General features: G+C 38.9%; 1 protein-coding gene across 3 annotated transcripts in view; it reads left to right on the forward strand.

Annotated features, from left to right (window-relative positions):
* Nucleotides 1-18,308, forward strand: part of MIDEAS (mitotic deacetylase associated SANT domain protein) — a 55,594-nt gene that overhangs the window by 4,102 nt on the left and 33,184 nt on the right. The window contains exon 1 of one of the 3 annotated variants that reach the window (XM_069017463.1): nucleotides 5,694-5,754. The exons of the other annotated variants lie outside the window; for them this stretch is intronic. The gene's annotated coding sequence lies outside the window, so the exon portion shown is untranslated. Of the gene's footprint in view, nucleotides 1-5,693; nucleotides 5,755-18,308 lie in introns of those variants that run through there. 3 annotated transcript variants of the gene reach the window in all.

An 18,308-nucleotide genomic window follows, 5' to 3' on the forward strand; every position in this document is an offset into this window, starting at 1 on the left:
CTTCTGTTTCTGAACGGTCTCCAGCTGTAGCCCTTCTCAGTGCTCTGCTGATCAGCTCCAGTGACTGAAAAAGTTACGAGGGAAAGCTGTACTCTGCACACCGGGAAGAAGTGTGAGTACATGCATTTTGACTGCAATCAGTGTCCAGGTATTTAGGAGCAACCATTCGAATGTGGATGCAGGGACAATATTGGTAATTAATTCTTTGCTTTTCAGGCTCTCTTGATGCTTTTTATTGTATTTTGTGCAACTGACAGCCACCAGATAACCAGGCTTAAATTAATATAGTTCATTAATCTGTATATAGTATGGAAGATGTGCAGATATTCTTTGAAATGTACATATCCCAAAATTAATGTTCTTTTTATGTACAAGTAAATGACATGAATGTCCCTTGTTGAATTGACAGCTGATGTTAATCAAAAAGTTGAAAACTGAGAAAAACTAGATTGGGAAGGAGTGGCAAAGTGTTCAGTGTGTGTTAATTTTTTGTTTTTTCTTAAAGACGTTTTGAAGGGCTTAAAGCAAAGCATAGAATAATGCTTTCCTTTTTACCCTTAATTAGTCACAATTAATGTTTAAGTTCTATATAGTTTGACTTTAGCATTGGTAAGGATTTAAACAATTCGAGGGCCTGAAGTAGTAAACTGAGAAACAGTTCTGATATCTGTTTTACTAAATATGTTACTGATACATTACATGTTCAGAGTTGGAATGTAAAGAGACAGGAAGAGGAATCAAGTCAGTATTCATGCTTTGTTTTTTTTTTTCCACTTACTATCTTCTCACATTGATTCTCAGTTGCTTGGCTTTCCTCATCATAGGAGAGATTACAGTGCAATGATATATATTGGTATATCCTCTTATCATTTATTTTAGGAAGACAAATTAAGCGTGTATGTATGTTTATATGTACACACACTATTCTGTTATATACCCTTATGTGTCTCATTTTATAACTTGGTTCCCCTGAGAACAAATGTTTCTTTTCCTTGTGCTAGAGTACTGTTTGTGAAGTTTTGTTTGGATTTTTTTTGACAAACCATGATGAAGTTTTCTGTTTGACTGTTTGTACTATTATTTTAACCTTGAATGTAATTCTGTATTTTGGGGTTTATCTTAATTTGTTGCCTTTGATGATGTTGCTTTTGTTATTTCTAGAATTATGGTGACCAAAATGTGCATGAATTATAACTGCAAGTTTTGTTCTTGATTTTTTTTTGGGAGGAGTTTTTTTTTTTTGTTTGTTTGGTTTTTTTCCAAGGGCTTGTAACTGATAGGACTTTTTGAAATACTGGTTTGGTTTTGCAGCCTGTCTGTGGTACAGTGTTGTATGGTGGATTTCCAGCTATCAGAGTGGCTGCTTCCCGTCAGCATGGATAAACCAGAACCTGTTGTTCTGTGGAGCTGCATGTTGTGGGGCAGTCAGCCTGCTGAACTGCTTGTCACCTTGTCTGCACTGTGCATCATGATGAGGTCCAAAGTTGAAACTAGTCCCAGAAGTCTGAATAATCTCCAAATAGCCTTGTTATGGTGTAGTCCATAGGTAAAAGTGCATTTCTGTTTGGATCCCAAGTTGCGTGAGGATGCTGTGTGATTTCAAACTTAATCACATATGCTTAGGTGCGGCCTTATTCCTTGAGCATCTGCTTTTCAGCCCCTGCATATGTCACCTGGTAATTTGTCATGAATTGCAGTATTGTTTACAGTTTTATAGTAATGCAAGCCAACTGCTCTTCCAGTTTTATAATACCCATAGCTGTTCAGATTCTTCATCCTGAACAGTTACCCTTAGATACACTGAAAAGTAAAGTAAAATGAAGTGCCATATGTAACAATACTCTTGGGATTTTAAACTGTTTTGATTTCAGGCTTTTATTTCTCCCTACATAACATATTCTTTCATGCACTTCCTGGAAGGAGAGCTTGCTGTGATTGTGGGAAATTACTACACTTGAGTGGAGAAGAATTTAGCAAAGTATTTTCCTATTTAAATTTAGTTTTATACCATTTGAGAACAAAATCCCAGCACTGCCAAATTCCAGGTGAGAGGAGAGAGAACCACAGCTGTAAGACATTCTGATTGCTTTAGGAGATTCCGATGATGACACCTCAGGATACCAGATACTCACAAATGTGAAACTGGCAGGGAAGTCTGACTGCCCCTGTGGTTTAGTTTGACTTCATGACTTTGAAAATTCTGAGTTGAATTATTCTCTTTGAATCTTTTGTGGCAAACTCTAGATGTTATCCTGCATGAGACATGCTATATATTGGGGACAACAATAGTATTTATAATATTTAATTAATATTACAAATTCATTTTGATTTTTTATTGGAAGGCTATTATATTTTCAAATTTTTAGAAAATATAAGTATATATGAGTAAATAATGTAGTCTTTCCAAACAGTATTTGTTTAAATGGACATGTTTTAAGGGATGTTGAGATGCCTGTGGAGGAGAAGAGGAATATGTTAAAAACAAAAGCTAGGACTTTTGTCATACTAGTGAAGTATTACTGAATTGTTAGGCCTTCTGGTTATTAGGGGCTTAAGCTATCCTCCTTGAATAACTGGAAAGCCTTTGCACACAAAGGGTGTGATTGTAAGTAAACTGTGCAAAATGTTGCATTTGATTATTTGCCTCACTTTTTTCTGATTTAATTTCAGCATTGGTCTTTTGTTATCGTGATTTTCTAAATACATTTAAGAGTCAAAAGGAAATTTAAGACATTTCTTTCCTTTTGAGGTATGGGAACTGCTTTCCTTTTGAAGTATGGGACTCCTCCTTGTTTTAGTCCTTTGTCTTTGGCAAAAGTGAAGTATTTCAGGTATGCTACTAGCTGACTTATTTTGCTGTTGCAGCTTTCTTTCTACAGTAAATGTACTGTAAATATTTCTGTAGAAAAATTTGATCTGTAATAAAAACACCTTTTATTGCCTAAGAAGATAAAAAAAGAATGTGAAACTCCTTATAAACAATTTATTTTAATTTTGAATATGAGATGTAAAGAATAAACATTTGAAGAACTGAGGAATTAAAAACCTGCGAAGTCTGGTATAGCTGATACTATACTCGGGGTTTGCACTTGTTAACAGTGAATAAGCTGCCTTGCAAGAAGCCTTGTTGAAGTCAACGATGATTATTTTTCTATTTAAAAGATGAACAAAGCTATCTGAGCTTTTTTTATTTGCAATATAAATAAACCTAGTTACCTTACCTTTAGAGAGGAAATTAAAATACGGAGAGTTTTGTTAGCAAAAGAAATAAAATGCAGATTTGAAGCCTTGATTTGTAAAGTTTTTCTCTGCAACTGGAAGAGCTCTTTAATAATCATAATCATTAGTACTGATATAAATTGCACACTGGAAAATTCAGTTTCCTTATTCAAGTTATGTCCTCTGGCATTTTAAAATGAACTAGCCTGCCTGTGCCCATATGTATGCCACGATGCAGGTCTTTGTTTGTCTAAGAGTGACATGAACATATATTTGCTGAATTCTTAAGCACAGGAGACAGATGAAGCTTGGATGAACTGGTCATAAAGCAAAGACATTTCAAACACAGAGGTGACAGAGCAAGGCTAGAGACCCTTCACTGGCCTCCAGCTTTTTAACGACTTTATGGATTCGTCCACTAGGCACCTCTACCTCTGTCAGAGGTATCATTAGGCAAGTATGAGACCAAAGGCAGTGGCCCAAATACTTGTCAACACCAGCAATTGCTTGAATATCCATGTGTACATGGATATTTAGTTAAAGGGCCAGTGTATTTGACACTTGAAGTTAATGTTAAAACACCCATGTTGGTAAGATGCTGCTGCTTCTGTGCTGCCTGAAGTGATGTTGAAATGGCTTTTGCTTTTTTCTTAACAGAAGTGTTTCTTTTTCCCCAGTGGTGATAAATCAATAATCTGTTCCAATCCTGATCAGCAATATTCTATTGTTGTAGTACTATCAAGTTACTGTTGATATTTGTGGAAGAATGACATTTAGATGAAAGGGCAAAACTTCTTGTTTTTAAAAGATAACCCACAAACGAACAAGCATTCTCATGCTCACACAAAATAAGTGCCAAGATAGGAAGATACTTAGATTTAGAAATTCTTAGCGCTTCCTTCATGAGAGATATTGGTATTTAAACTATATTTGGAATTTTGACCTCAAATTGTAAATGCTTACTTCAGCCTGTATACTACCATAATAGCACACTCCAAGGACCACGTGACAAAAAGCAAAGAAGAAAACCCAGTATCTGAACTGGTTCACATGTTACTCAGCTGAAGAGCAGAGATGGCACTAATGTTTACAGCAACCCTTTGGTGTCAAATACAGAAAGATAATTTCTTATGAAACAAGAAAATCCAGTTTTCTATATTCTCTTGAGTTTGAGATCTGAAGAGGGATGTTGAGTGTAATTCAAACCTGCATAAGATGTTTTGCTTCTGCTCTTCTGTCAAGGTTTACAAATGGTACTCCCCAATTCAGTGCCCCCACTCTCCAAACCACACACCAGTTCTCTCCTTTTCCCCTCTTCTCCCACTTTGATGGGCTGAAGAGGAGAATTGGAGGCACAAAAGGCAAAAATCATGGCTTGAGATCAGTACAATTTACTGGATGCAGCAATGAGTAAAAGGAGCAGTAAAATCAACAAAGTAAGCCAATGGCTCCCAATGGTTCCCTCTACCACATTTTCTCACAGGAAGGAACCCCTTTTCTCTGGAAGAGAGTCCCTTCCCTCCATCCCAGCAATGACATGAGATGGTGTAGAGTAACCTCCATGTCCTAGCCATGTCCCTCATGGCTACTAGAAAAATTAACCCTGTCCTGGCTGGAACCGGACATCTTCACATCATGATCATTAATAAAAAAAACCTGCAACTGGTCTCAGGCCCCATAGATAAGCCTACAGTTTTAGTTTCATTTTCTGAGGCATTATGGTTTTTCTGCAGGTTTTTACCATTTTAGTTTGAATAATATGTTACAAAGGTGCAGGATACAGTTAGACCTTTGGAAAGCTAAGCAGTCCATAGGTGTCCCTTTTGTCAAAAGCAAATTAGAGGATCTCATTTGCTAGTGGAGATTGCATTGCTGTGATAGGGCATCTACCAGCAGTTCTTAGGAGATCTGTTTCAGGAATATACCCTGGAAATTGAAGCTAGGGGGAGTTTTCTAACATATTAATTGGGTTAAAATATTTAAGACATCACAGTCATACTCTTCCCAAGAAGGCAATGGCTTTGTGTAGCCTTTTAAAATCTTAAATAAAATCTTGCTCTTGAACTTTTTTAGTAGCCTGAAGTGCTTTTATTGTTCTTTCTGTAGCGTCCCACCCTTAAAGGGAAGTGGTGATTTATGATTTCATTGAGCCTTTTATTCATACTTAGACACAACAAGCTGCTTATACTGAAACTAAAATGGTCAGCAATAAGGAACAGGTAGCCTGAGCTTAGAACGAGTCATGCTCTTTGCCCTCATGCAGAAGAGCATTTTGTCTTCCAGTCATGGAACTTCCTGTACCTAATACGAGTCTACACTTGCATCTACAAACTGTTCGACGATTATAGGAGAAGTAGGACTAAAGACAGGCGGACCTGAAAGAGAAGACAACAAAATGCTGTTCAGGAAGCATTTGGTGTTTGATGCCATAGGACATACAACAACAAAATGTTTCCAGTCTTCCCCCTTTCTTGCAAGCTCACTGCTGACAAGTAATTTACATCGTGTGTGCCGTGTTATCATCCTCGTTTAAAGGTGAGGAAATCGCCTTCAACCAAGAGGCTACAAAACCATACTCTGACATAACACTCAGTGGCATCATGTGAGTAGAAATGGAGATTTTGCCCCACGCAGAGGAGTTGATTGATGGGGGCCCTTGACAGGGGAAGGTGCGGTATGTGTGCCTAAATTTGCATCTCCATGGCTGAGTGAGCGTTTTGTCAGCAGGCTTTGTAGAGGAGCCCAGGCTCTCTCACACCTCCTTGAGAAGGAGCTGACATTGCTGTTCAGAAATGGTTACTGGCACCCTCTGTGGACTTCCAGCAGATAGAGCATTAAGCCTTGGGTGAATTAGCAACTTTTTCATTGAATTGCAGATACATGTTCGGCTATATTCATCTGCTGTGGGCCCTTTTGACTGGCTTTTTCCTGGACTTTGTGATTAAAAGCCTGAATTTTGGTTCTCTGCTTAATCCTATCATGTTTGTTCTAGAAATCTAAGATGTGTAACAGAAGCTTCTGGATTGCACTCTAGAAATGCGTGCATAGAAATGAATGCTCCAATTTCTGCATGGAGCAGATTGAGTAGTTTCCCTAGCCAGGTTACTTACTTGGTTCTCAATCATGTCAGTGAACAAAATTATTATCTCCCTTGTTCTGTGTACTTAGGTGATTTCAGTCTGCCTCTTATGCAGTTATTTCATACTTTCCTGTTTCTCGGTTGGCTAACTTTGGTAGTGTCATTGAAAAGGTCAAAGATGGAAGAAAAGAAAGTGGTGGATCAACGTTCTCCCTTGTAGCATGGGTTCAGGACATTTTTTACATTTCTCAGCTGCTCTGTTGTGGGGTTTTTTATTGTGAAGATGAATAGAACTACTCCATTTTGCTATGTGCTCTAAAGCATTTTAAAAAGGCAGTTCTCTCTGAGTGACTTGAGTTTGGAGGTGGAAGGATATTCTCTGTTCAGTGGCAGCTCTAACAGAATAATTGTGACAGAATTTGCTTGGGAAAGTGCCGTAGGTTAAGTGTAGGATGCCTGGCTGTTTACAAGTAACCATCTAAGCCGTACAGTTTGGATGCGTGGAGGCAATGTGAAAATCTATTGACATCTTTAGTTACTCAACTGGTTTATTTTTGGGAGCTCATGAGTTGGCAGAACATACTGACCCTGTCTGGAGGGGAAAAGCATAATGACTGAATGCAGGAGACTTAGTGAATATTTTGTCAAGTTACTTGCTACTATTTCTTTGCAGCAACTGTCATGGAGGTTTTAACTCTTTGATTTCCCCCCTGAACATTTTTGCATATTGTTGTTATATTTTAATGAAAATCTAATACTAGTCTGTCAAGACAAAATGGCTCAATGCATCCTACAACAGATTTGAAGAGTATGAGGTTTTCTTGCTTGAAAAAGGGGGAAAAATACTTGGTGACAGATTGCTTGTTGATAACCCTTTGTATTATTCAACCTTCACTTGAAATGGCTATAGGCTGGATTCACAATTGGTCCTGGACACAAAAGGCTACAATGTAGGAAAGACAAAGCAGTCTTGCACACAGGTAATATTGGATAGTGAGGAAGTAAGGAACTGAGAGAAGTTTTATTTATGTTCAAAAACACAGCTGTGTTTTTTTGTGAAACTGATACTGCTTTTGCTCTGTGTGACTAGAGAGACCCAGCAGACAGAAACAAAAACTGACAGTAACAACTGCAAAGTGAAAACTTTGCTCTTCCTATTATAGATTTTCTGCTTGTGATTGATTTACACAAAACTATTACCCACTGTGCATAAGAAAGTAAAAACAGGATGGCTTTCTTGTAGTGTTCTCCTTATAGCTACTACTTACAGTCCTGATTTGGAGAGCTGGTGCAAGGTTCCATGGAGTAAATAGGGAGTTTGTCATGGAAGAAGTTTGGTTTTCGGCTTTCAATGTTCAGTATTCTGACACCATCAGAAATTCTCAACTGCTTTGTCAGTTTAGTTGAAAACAACTTCATTGCTGGAAATAACTAACTTCAAAGCATTTTGCTTGATGATACTTGCAGTTATCTTACTGAAAAGTTAAAGTTGTGTTTGTAACTCTTAATTATTCCATATCCCTTTATTCATTCACACAATTAACTTGTAGTCTCACACCAGCATTGCAAGATTTCTTCCAAATGCCGAATTGTGAAACCAGATGAGTTACCAATCACTTCGAAGGAAAAGAACCACTGATTTGACTTTTGTGTGTTACACAAGCAAAATTTAAAAGAAACCCAACAGGTGAAGAAATAAAATAAAGCACATGTTAACACTTGGCAAGCTGACCAGACTCACTGAGACCACTTTGCTTTAAAGGTGTCTTCTCCACCATCCTTTTCTTTTGTTTTTTTAAAGTAAGTACCTAGACTTACTTGTGGTGGTGGGTTTTTTGTGGTGTTTTTTTTTTTTTTAACATGAAAAGGAAGATCTGGAAAACTCATGTGTCCGGAACAATGTCAGCTTATCTGTTCAGCAACAGTCCCAGTCCCTTACTATTATTAAATACAATTGCTGGAAAAATTTGCCTTGAGGCAGGAATGTTAATTTATTTTTGACAGGTTTTTTTCCTGAAGTGTATATTGGACATTAGTTTCAAACAGTTCTTTTTTTTTTTTTTCCTCAGTCCTATCAGTGCTACTTTTCAACTTATTTTAATAAATTTATCACTTTGTTATAAAGTTATATAACTAATCATTTTGGGATTTTGCTTTCCTTCCAATGCAGAAGTTGAAAATGAAGCTGTGTATATTCATAGCTTGTAGAAATGCCAAATAAATAGTATAAACAACAGGAGAGGCTGTATATTGAAAAAAATAAATAAAAAATGAAAAATCCTAATTCAAGACCTAAATGAAATGATTGCATTCCAGATCTCCTTTCTGTGCAGGACTCTGTGCTTGTGATGCAAGCACCTCTAGCCTCGCCTGCCTTTGCCAGGGGTGTTCAGTGCCTGTCTGGCCCTGGCGGGGGGGGGACAGAATTAATGGAGGTGAGGCCTGGGTGTCCCGGCAGCCACAGGTCGAGGCAGGCCAGGCTGCCTGCCAGGGCAGGGGGAGCTGCCCGGTGCCTCTTTGGGCGGGCAGCCTGTGCTTCGAGACGCGCAGAACGGTAAGCTCAGCTGTGCGGTGGACACAAACTCTTTGAGAGATAATGTTTCTTCAGGCCATCACTCGGGCTCTTGCTCAGCAGCTGAAGCATTTCATTGGGAAATGCAACATCAGAAAAGCATGCTTTTAGACTCCAAGTGGCTTTGGAACAGCTGTACTGGAGCAGCTAAATAAATATAACCCTCTGTAAGAGGAAATAACTTTTCTAACAGATATATGCACAGATGGATTGTAATCATACTGAACCCAGTGTTTGCCTGAGCAAGAGAGAAAACCTTTTAATAGAGATCTATAAATGGAAATTTGTGCTTATACCAGCTTCTTCTAGCAGCAATTAGAGAGCACTACTCCTGCCTAGTGGGAATGAGATGAGCATCTCAGGGAGTTAGAAAAACTAGGTGAGCTAGGGAGACACCAGCTATGAGCTACAACCGCAATGTACATTGAAATTTATTGGTGCCCAGATGCCTAGAAAAGTGTCTGGGAGCAGTTCTTTTACAGCAGTGTGAGTGGGCCTGGGTAACAGGGTTCTGTGTGCCAGAGGTACTCAGTATACTGCTTGGAGAGAGCGGGGAGCATAGCACTTCTGTCAGGGGGAAACTCAGTGTTTTGCTACGTCCAAAATGCAGGAAAATAAGATTTGCAAATCTGGAACATATTTAGCAATTACAGATACATGTCCTAAAATATTTTATAATAATAGAGCAAAGCACTGAGCTAAAATATATGCAGACAGCACTTATGAGAGTTGCTGCTTCAGGAAGGAATTATGATTGTAAAATAGTGGATCAGGGAAAAGTTCATTCCAGGTTTATTTTCTTTTTTTTATTCATGAATGAGGGAGTCCTTTAATAAATACTTCAGTTAAGTACTGTCCATCATTTAATTTTCAAATTCTAAGCTATTTAATGAAGAGGGAATTGTTACTGGTGGGATTTTGCTTTAAAACGGCAGCTTCAAACTGAAAGCAAATTGGTAGATTTAAACACCAACCTGTGTGTCTTAAAATAAATTTATGGTATCTCCTGACAGACATGGTGCCAGTAATCCAGAGGAGGCCTTGGGGCCATGTGATGAAGTTGCATGCCTTAAAGAGTAAAACGTGACTTAAAGTTAGTGCATACATTTGTAATTGTATGTCTGTATTTTTTTTTCTTGGGAAAAAAAAAAAAAGGGTTGGTAAAGTTTAGTGTGGGAGGGAAGAGGTGGAGAGGCGGTCAGTGATTGCTTTTAAACACTGAGGTTTTCCAGAATGCCTGGGAAGGACATGGTGCTGCTTCTGTGGTGCACGTTCGCTGAGGTCTGTGCGGCAGTAGATCTCTGGCAAGAGCTTGCTGTGCTGCACAGGCCAGTTTTCCACAAGCCTCAGCAAAGTTGGTCACCGTGGATTATTCTTTCCACATGTCGATTTTGTGCATGAAGCTACTTTAGGGAATTGAAGCCAAAATTCAGGAGTTGGAAGGTTAATTGTTTCCCTTGCCTTTTGTGTGTGTGTGTGTGTGTGTGTGTGTGTGCTATTGGCTTGGAGGGAGAGGGAAGAGGGTGTTAACCATTTACAAGTATACATCTCCCCTCATTCCTTCCCAGAATGATGGTGGAAAATATTCCTAGGCTAGTTTAGTTTAGCAGCTAAGTCATTCTCAATGGTAGAGACTGTTGTAAGTACACAGATTGTGAGCAAGAAACACACAGGACTTCTATTTTGTTACTGAAGGATTAGTTCTCCACAAGGAACAGGAAAAGAATATGTCCATGCTCAGCTGAGGAAATTTTTACTGAGGCAGCTAGGCAAGCAAAGTATATTTATTTATTGCTATGGACTTTATTTTAAACCATTTTTTTGAAGACCACCAAAAGTGTCATTATACCTACTTAAGGCATAGAAAGCTAAAAAAATGGGAGTGTGGAAGGGAATTTCCCTTTTTAACACTAGAGCTGCAGATATATATGACTAGAGAGCTAGTGAAATGATACTGGGAGCTGAGGAACTGACAGGTGGTATTTTTCCAGCTGCTGCTTTTAAAAACTTGAACTTTTAAATCCAATGTCTACTGCTTTGTGTATGAAATTTTTCAAATTATTTTGAACAATTTGTAATATTTGAAACTATAAGCAGTTTTTCCAATGATGTTGAGAAAATTGGCACACAGCATTTTTCCATATATAACAAAAAATTGCTAATTCCTCTTTGTCATGCAAATATCTGCATAAAATAAAAAGATATATATTAACAAGCAAAATGTTTTAGAAAACCTTTTATTTATTCAAGGAAGGAAGCTGAGAACTATAACAAAATGATAAACATCTTCTTTTTATTGGGTGTAGCTTTTTATATGTCCAAATCCATCTTATTATTTCCAGGTAAGGTATAAGTTCTAAAAAGCCACCTTAAAAAAAAAAAAGGGGGTGACACACTAAGAAGTTATTATTGTGGTTTAATTGGGTGGGTGGTTCATGTCTCTTGAAACAGTTTGAACTGCCATTATGTCTTTGTGGAACTAAATATGTTTAGCTGGAAGGCATCATAATCTAGAAAATGGACGAGATGTACTGGAAATGTAGGAGCAAGAGGAAAGGCATCTGGAGAGACTGATACACTTGTGGCTGGAGGAGGGAGAGATTTTCTTCTTTCTGCTAGTTTTTTTGTCATCTCAGCCTTTTCTCACATGTTAGCTTCCTGCGTGTTGCAACACGAATGGAAGCCAACCATTGTACTTGACCTCAGTCTGAAATTCAAAGTGTGAATCTTCAGCACTGGGCCTCTGAAAGTGCTGCTGGGGCGGGGGGATCCCTGTCTCTGTACTGATGCTACTGTGAAGCTTTACACCAACATCAGGGTCACAAGTCTTGCAGAAGGTGAGCTGAAGACAGCTGGAGAGTGTGGAAACTTTGCTTAAGCTGAGCTGCTGAGTTTAGAAACATTTGCAGTAATACAAACTTAGCTTGCTACCTGCAGGAACTATGTACATATAGAAGCTGTTCCTTTATCTAAACATTTTCCCCTGATGGTGTGATGTGCAGCTAGCAATGAGTGTGAATTTTCTTCTGCTTTTTGGTTCATTTTTGTGGCTCTGACAGTACTTTTGTGACTCTGATTTGCCAGATTTTGTCTGCAAGGGAATCTTTTGTGCAATGTTCAAGATTTTCAGTAGGGCAGAGAGAGAACAAAACCACAAATACAAGTGGTGCAGGACTTAAGAAGAACATTGACTTAACGACTTCACCTACTGTAGTAGGCAAATGTCATCAGTTATGTGCAAATTAGTACTTGTTCTTTCTTTCTAAGCAATACTGTGACAGCATTTCTCATGCATAACTTTCAAGGCTTGGTTGTGTTGCTGTATTTTTGTTGGGTTTTCCCCCCTGTGATAGGGGGGAAATAGCTGTGATAGGTACATACCTTTTTAGGTAAAGGGGAAAAATGAGACTTCCAGTTTCATCTGTACTGTTTGCATTTTAAAAATTCTGGGCCCTATTTTATTTTTTTTTTCTGTGAAACCTGGCTATATTTCACAACCAAATGTGTGATGGTTCTGACCCTCCCTTCCCCCCTCTTACCCCTTCAATGACAGAAATCTGACATTTGCTGCTGCAGGTCAAAATAGTAGTTAAGGACTATGGTGCTCCTTGACTTCTGGGGCCCTCAGAAGGGGCAGTGGGAGCAGTGGCAGAGCCCTTTCCACAGTCTGCTGAAAGAAACTTTGTTCCTGTACTCCAGCTGCTGTGATGTGTGCTGTCTTCCTGCTAAAAATCAGTTCACATTGCTCTTAACTTGACCGGGTAAAACAGAACATTCAGTCAGAGAGTTCAAGGGGTGGAAGATGTGTAAGCTTGTCCCTGCACAAGTGAGCTGTGAAAACATGCAGTTCCAATGCATCCGTTCCTTGTGGGCCTGAAAGCTATTTCTTATTTGTGGTATCTCAGATGTTGCAGTTGTGGGAAAAGAACAAAAATTCTTTTCCCTTGGAGTGGGAAGGTGGTGCAAAGATGGGAGGAATATATATATCATGGTAGCTGCTAAAAGCAGTGTCTTACAGGATTTAAGCGCTCCCTTTTTTTATTCTCTGATTCCAAATTGTGCTTTTATGCTTATGGTGATAGTAAGTGATGTAAACAGAAGAAAACTTGTATCAACGTTAGCCTACTTATAGGTATAGATAAATAAATTCCTTCCCTTCTTTCTTTATATGATTTTGTAATTGCATGCAGGGAAGGAATTGGGTGAGGTTCTTCAGCATTGTCATCTAATTCCTAGGCAAAATTAGTAACAATGTCATGATTGCACCTGGATAGGTCTGCCTAGTATCTTGAATTGCTCTATGTCCCCTGGACACCACCACAGCCAAGGCTAGCATATGTGCACATATGTCTTATAGGTGACAACTCTAGTAAAAGCTAGCATGATATTTTTAGATCCACAATAAACCTGCATTGACTGCTATATGCTTATCTTGAGTTTATTATTATTCATGGAATATAGTCTCGTGGGCGGGCTGAAATAGGAAGAAATGTTTTGGAGTGGTTTCATGTGCACTTTAGCCAACCTTAAGATGGGATTTCAAACTGAGTAAGAGACTAAATATGATAGAAAGGGTAGGGCACTAACCTGACACTGAGTTAGGTTATCTCCTCTGACACAGACCTCTTAAGGCAAGTAATTTTAAAATCTCCCTCTCCCAGACATAGCTGTCTTCAATAAAAAGGGAATAGTAGTAGTTCAATCCCTTAAAGAAGCATTGCCAGAGTATACTCTTTATGCACTCTTTAGTGCTGTTACACTGTGATTATGAGGCCATGCAACCATGTAAAATAGAAATTGCTGTAATTCAGTTTCTGTACTATAGTGCAGGAAATGAAGCCATGGACAATAAGGGGAGTACCTCTGGCTAGTGTTGTCATTTTCTTAAAAAAAAAAGAAAGTCTAAAATGCCAACCAATACAGATCATGCAAGTGCAAGAGCCCTTCCCCTTAGCCTGCAGCTCCAAGCAGAGCTTGTGGAGAGTGCAAGGGCGCTGTACAACACTGCATCTGTGGACTATCAGTTAGAGATCTCTACCATGACACTGATGTATATTTTAATGTTAGAGCTTTTCTACAGGTGAATTTTCACATGCTTTAGAATAAGTTGTGACTTTCGTATCAAAATAGCCTTAAAATTTACCTCAGGGTGGGGGGAGTTCTATGGCATACTTAAAAAGTAGTGTTCTCTAGTATTTTCTGAATTTGGTATAACTGTTCAAAATGAAGATGCTTTACCCGACATCTTGCAAATGCAGTCTGTGGACAAAACTGAGATCAAGGAAATACAGAAGAATAACCTCATGTTGGCTACCTCTGGTTTTCAGTGCAAAACAGGCAGCTTTGTCTGTCTTTGTTTACCTGTTAGAAATACAGAATATTGCACATGACACGTGTTGTGAAGTTGAATGAATTGGTGTTAATATATTGCTTTAACAGTTGCAAAGTATTACATAAATGGTGAGTATTCCAGTAACATGAAGTTTGTTCATGGACAAGTTCCTTCAACTACTTTCCCCAAGAGAAATTTGTCTGTGGTATAACAACTGGTAGAATGTTTTTCTGCCTTGGTGGATTCATAGATCTTTTCCAAATGGGGAAAAACTGTGTAACGAAATGTCAGCCTGCTGATGAGAGATTGGATGCTCATTCTTATTGTTTGGAGATTTGTTGAAAATAGTAATGTCCTCAGATGCTGTGGGACATAAGCTGAACTAGTAACCTACTTGAAATAAGAGAGTGCTATCTAGCTGGTGTGAAAAAATCCTTTAGAGTCCGCTATCACAGAATGGTTTGCTTTGGGAGGGACCTTAAAGATCATCTCATTCCACCCCCCCGACAAGCGCTGGACCATCTTGCACTAGACAGGTTGCTCAGAGCCCCATCCAGACTGGCCTAGAACTAGATGACTAGATGCATTCTGGATTGTAAAGGAACATCAGTCTCAGAATTTCTTTGGTGTGAGAGGATCAGTTTAATGGAATCCGTATACCTGAAGACGTGATTAATTCATTAGCCCTTCATTCCAAAGTGAGAACTATATTATGTAAAGGAACGTTTTTTTTCCTTAGTGCTTAGTGATTTCTTTTGTAGATGGCCAGGTGTTTAGTGCAGATGATCTTAACAGCTTCTCTAGTAAGTCTCTGATCTTCCAATTATTTATGTCCTGGTTTTTTTTCCACAATTTGTGAGGACTTATTCTTCCTGTTAATAGCAATTACATAGTCTGTATCTTTAGCTAATACAGCTGCTCAAAGTGTAATGTGGGATTATTGAACCAAAATGTTATGACTTCAATTAAAGTGTATTTATATTCCAGGACTCGCAGAACAAACTGTGCATGTGCAGGATACTTCTGATCAGTTTATCACTCACAGAATTCCATGTGCAGGTGGATTAACGCATAAACTTTAGTTTTTCCCATAGTATTCAACTTAATCATTGTGACCTTAATTTTGTGTTTTACTAACAATTGAGTCTTATGCTCAGTTTAAAATAGCTTTGTAAGGGTTTTTAATAGAGAACACTTCTCCTCATGCTGTTTTTGAATTACTTCTTTCTAGTTATAAAGGTAGGTTTCAGGTAGGCTTCTTGAGCTGAATCTTTAGGAAGTTTCTGACTTTGCTCTGGTTACATATGAAGCTGATGTCACTTATGCCCCATAGTGGAAGTGCTTTATAATCATAGTAAGGATACAAATAAGCCACTACAGAAATGGAAGCGCTTTGTATTTGATCCAGTATTGGTGCCAACCATCTGCTCTTTCCTTCCTCCACTGAAATCCCTGTGGCTAAAAGGAAGAGATTGGGCAGGTGTCTGGCAGGTAACTGTCAGGGAACTCTGAATCCAGAGGCCTGGAGAGTGCTTTGATTTTCTAATTAAAGATTAAGAAATCAAAGTGCTCTCTGAGCCCCTGAAGTCTTAAAACCTTGCTGTTTTCCACTGTGTGATGATCCTGCTTGCCCGCATCTTTCAGTGTTCCTACTCCCAGTACTAGTGTGCATTTGCTTAGCTGCATTGTTGTAATGCCTGACAGCCCCAGTCATGGCTGAGAGCTTACTGTACCTTGTAACAGACCAGCACAGTAAAGAGACCCTTTTATAGTCAACAGTGACTGCAGGAATTCTTAAAAGACATAATTTTAGAAATGTGAACTAGAGCCCTGTCAGTGCTGTTAAAGACTGACTGCGCTCAGTCAATACTGTCATCTGTTTGCTGCAAGTGTGTGGATGTGGGCAAACCGAGGTCAGCACTGCTTCAGCTTAGATAACTGCTGATAAACAGAGATATTTCTGGGTCAAGTGAGATAGAGGCAGGCATGTGACAAAAGAACAACTATGCTGTTGTGTGACCTTTTTCCTTCACGTTTTGGCTTACTCCCTCTTCTTTGGTTATCACTACCCTGATTGCATCGTGTCTGAAATTAGACTTCTAAGCTCTTTGTGGAAGAATCCCCATCTAGGCTGTTAGTAGCTAATGTTAAAGATAATACAACTTTTATGACCTCAAAACATTTCATTAATATCATTGTATTGGGTTTCAAGTATTATTCTCATTTTATGAAACAATTTGAAGTGACTTGCTTAAGATGCATGTCTGTAGCAGAGCTGGAAGCTGATCCCAGATCCCAGGGGTCCTGCCTGTACGTGTAGTCTCATCTATTTTCCAGCCAGACTTGGGCGAGTGATAATGCCTGCTTGACGGTCTTAAGAATGTCTGTGCCGAGGGCTCAGGCTGAGGTACTGAGTACATTTATGTTTCTCATGAAGAAACCCCCGGGAATGGCAAATATCGCCGTCTCTATGAACTTTCACCATTCTCTTCCCTTATTTGTTGCCCATTACCTCTTGCAAAGCCTCAAAGGGATCTGTAAAACACTCAGCCTTTGTTGTTCCTCACACTGGACGTCTGTGCAAGCCTAGTTTTGTTCTGGAGTGCTGAAGAGGTTGAGATGGGAACAGCTGAACCTGTAGCAATCTTCCCCATTGCAGCCCAGTGCATTCAGATGTGTTTTCTTCTCAGGGCTAAAATGCAGAAAGATTTGGTCTGTCTCATGACATGGTGTGTCCATGCAATTCTGCAGCTGGTGTGTTTGTGGCAGGAGAGGCATTTGGACTGAAGGACATGTTGTGGTCATGTCAGGTATGTGAATGCGAGGGCAGGGAAAAGCTTTTGGCCTGCTCTTTGCCATTCTGACTTTGGAGCCTGCTGTGATTCCTGCATGTTGGTCTCTCTGTTGCTAACAACTGCCTTCCCAGACAGCTCCAAACAAAAAAAGCTTAAAATAACTGTCTAAGGGCTTACAATTAGAACTGTTAACCCATTTCCAGTGGGAAAGAGTTATGTTCATGTAACTTTACAAAGCCTGAAAGCAGCATTTCATACTCCGTAATTACTGTGCTCCTTCTGCACTCTAAGGCTGCCCAAGCCTCTTCAGATCAGCATTTATCATGATGACAGATTATAATAACAAATATTCCTAACTTCAGTACAGTTTATAAACATTAACCAGTATAAGAAATGTACCTATTTTATTAAAGGCTAAGCTTGGTCTGTGTTGCAAAGCCATTTGTAAAGATGGGCTTTCCTGTGTATGTGTTTACAAGAGTCTGGATTGTGGAGCTGCCTCTCTCGTAGTGCAAGACAAAGGACTAGTCTGGTGCAAATCATGAATCATTTGTTTTTATATGATGAGGTTGGCATGAAATTTCGATTATTTTGGAAACACTCTTCAAAGTTGTGCTTGAAAATAAATGAACTTGAAGATCTTACATTCCCCTTCAATAGCTGGTAGAAACAACATTGTCAGTTCCTTTAAGAAAAACCAGGTTGTGGCTTTTTTTTTTTTCCCTTTTGTTGTTTGTTTAATTATCTGCTAAGTTTTAAAATTTTAGTTTGTCTTTTTAGTAGTTTTTCTTCCTCATCCATGTGGGTTTTCTTCTGGTGGAGCTGTTTGTCCAAGCCAGGTTTTGTCTGGCTTGGTTGTTATAAAGATAAGACTGATCAGCACTTGATGGGCATTTTCTTTGTAGCAATTTCTTGTCTCTTCCTCATCCATTAGAATAAAATTATGTGGAAAATCCTAGGTGTGTTTTGAAAAGCAAATACTTGTAACCAAGTTTCCAGCTTGAATTGAGGAAGACAACCTCAAAAAATAGGTTATTTTTTGAGTGTTCTTCAACAGTATATGATTTTCCTCTCATAGAACTGTTGCCTGAAAACTTCCCTTTGAGGTGCATCTGTGATGCTTCAGACCCTGTAATTCAAAACACCAAAATCCTTCTCCAAAATCCTCCATACTAGGATTGATCTGTGTGTTTAGATGGAGTGTAGAACAATTGTGGTGATGGGGATAAATAAAACCACATCCATGAATGTATGTAGTAGGTCCAAATAGAATCAGAATGCATGTTTTGGTGAATTTGAAGACCAGTGGAA

The sequence above is a fragment of the Aphelocoma coerulescens genome, chromosome 5, assembly GCF_041296385.1.
Source record: "Aphelocoma coerulescens isolate FSJ_1873_10779 chromosome 5, UR_Acoe_1.0, whole genome shotgun sequence".
In the NCBI taxonomy this organism is placed as follows: domain Eukaryota; kingdom Metazoa; phylum Chordata; class Aves; order Passeriformes; family Corvidae; genus Aphelocoma; species Aphelocoma coerulescens.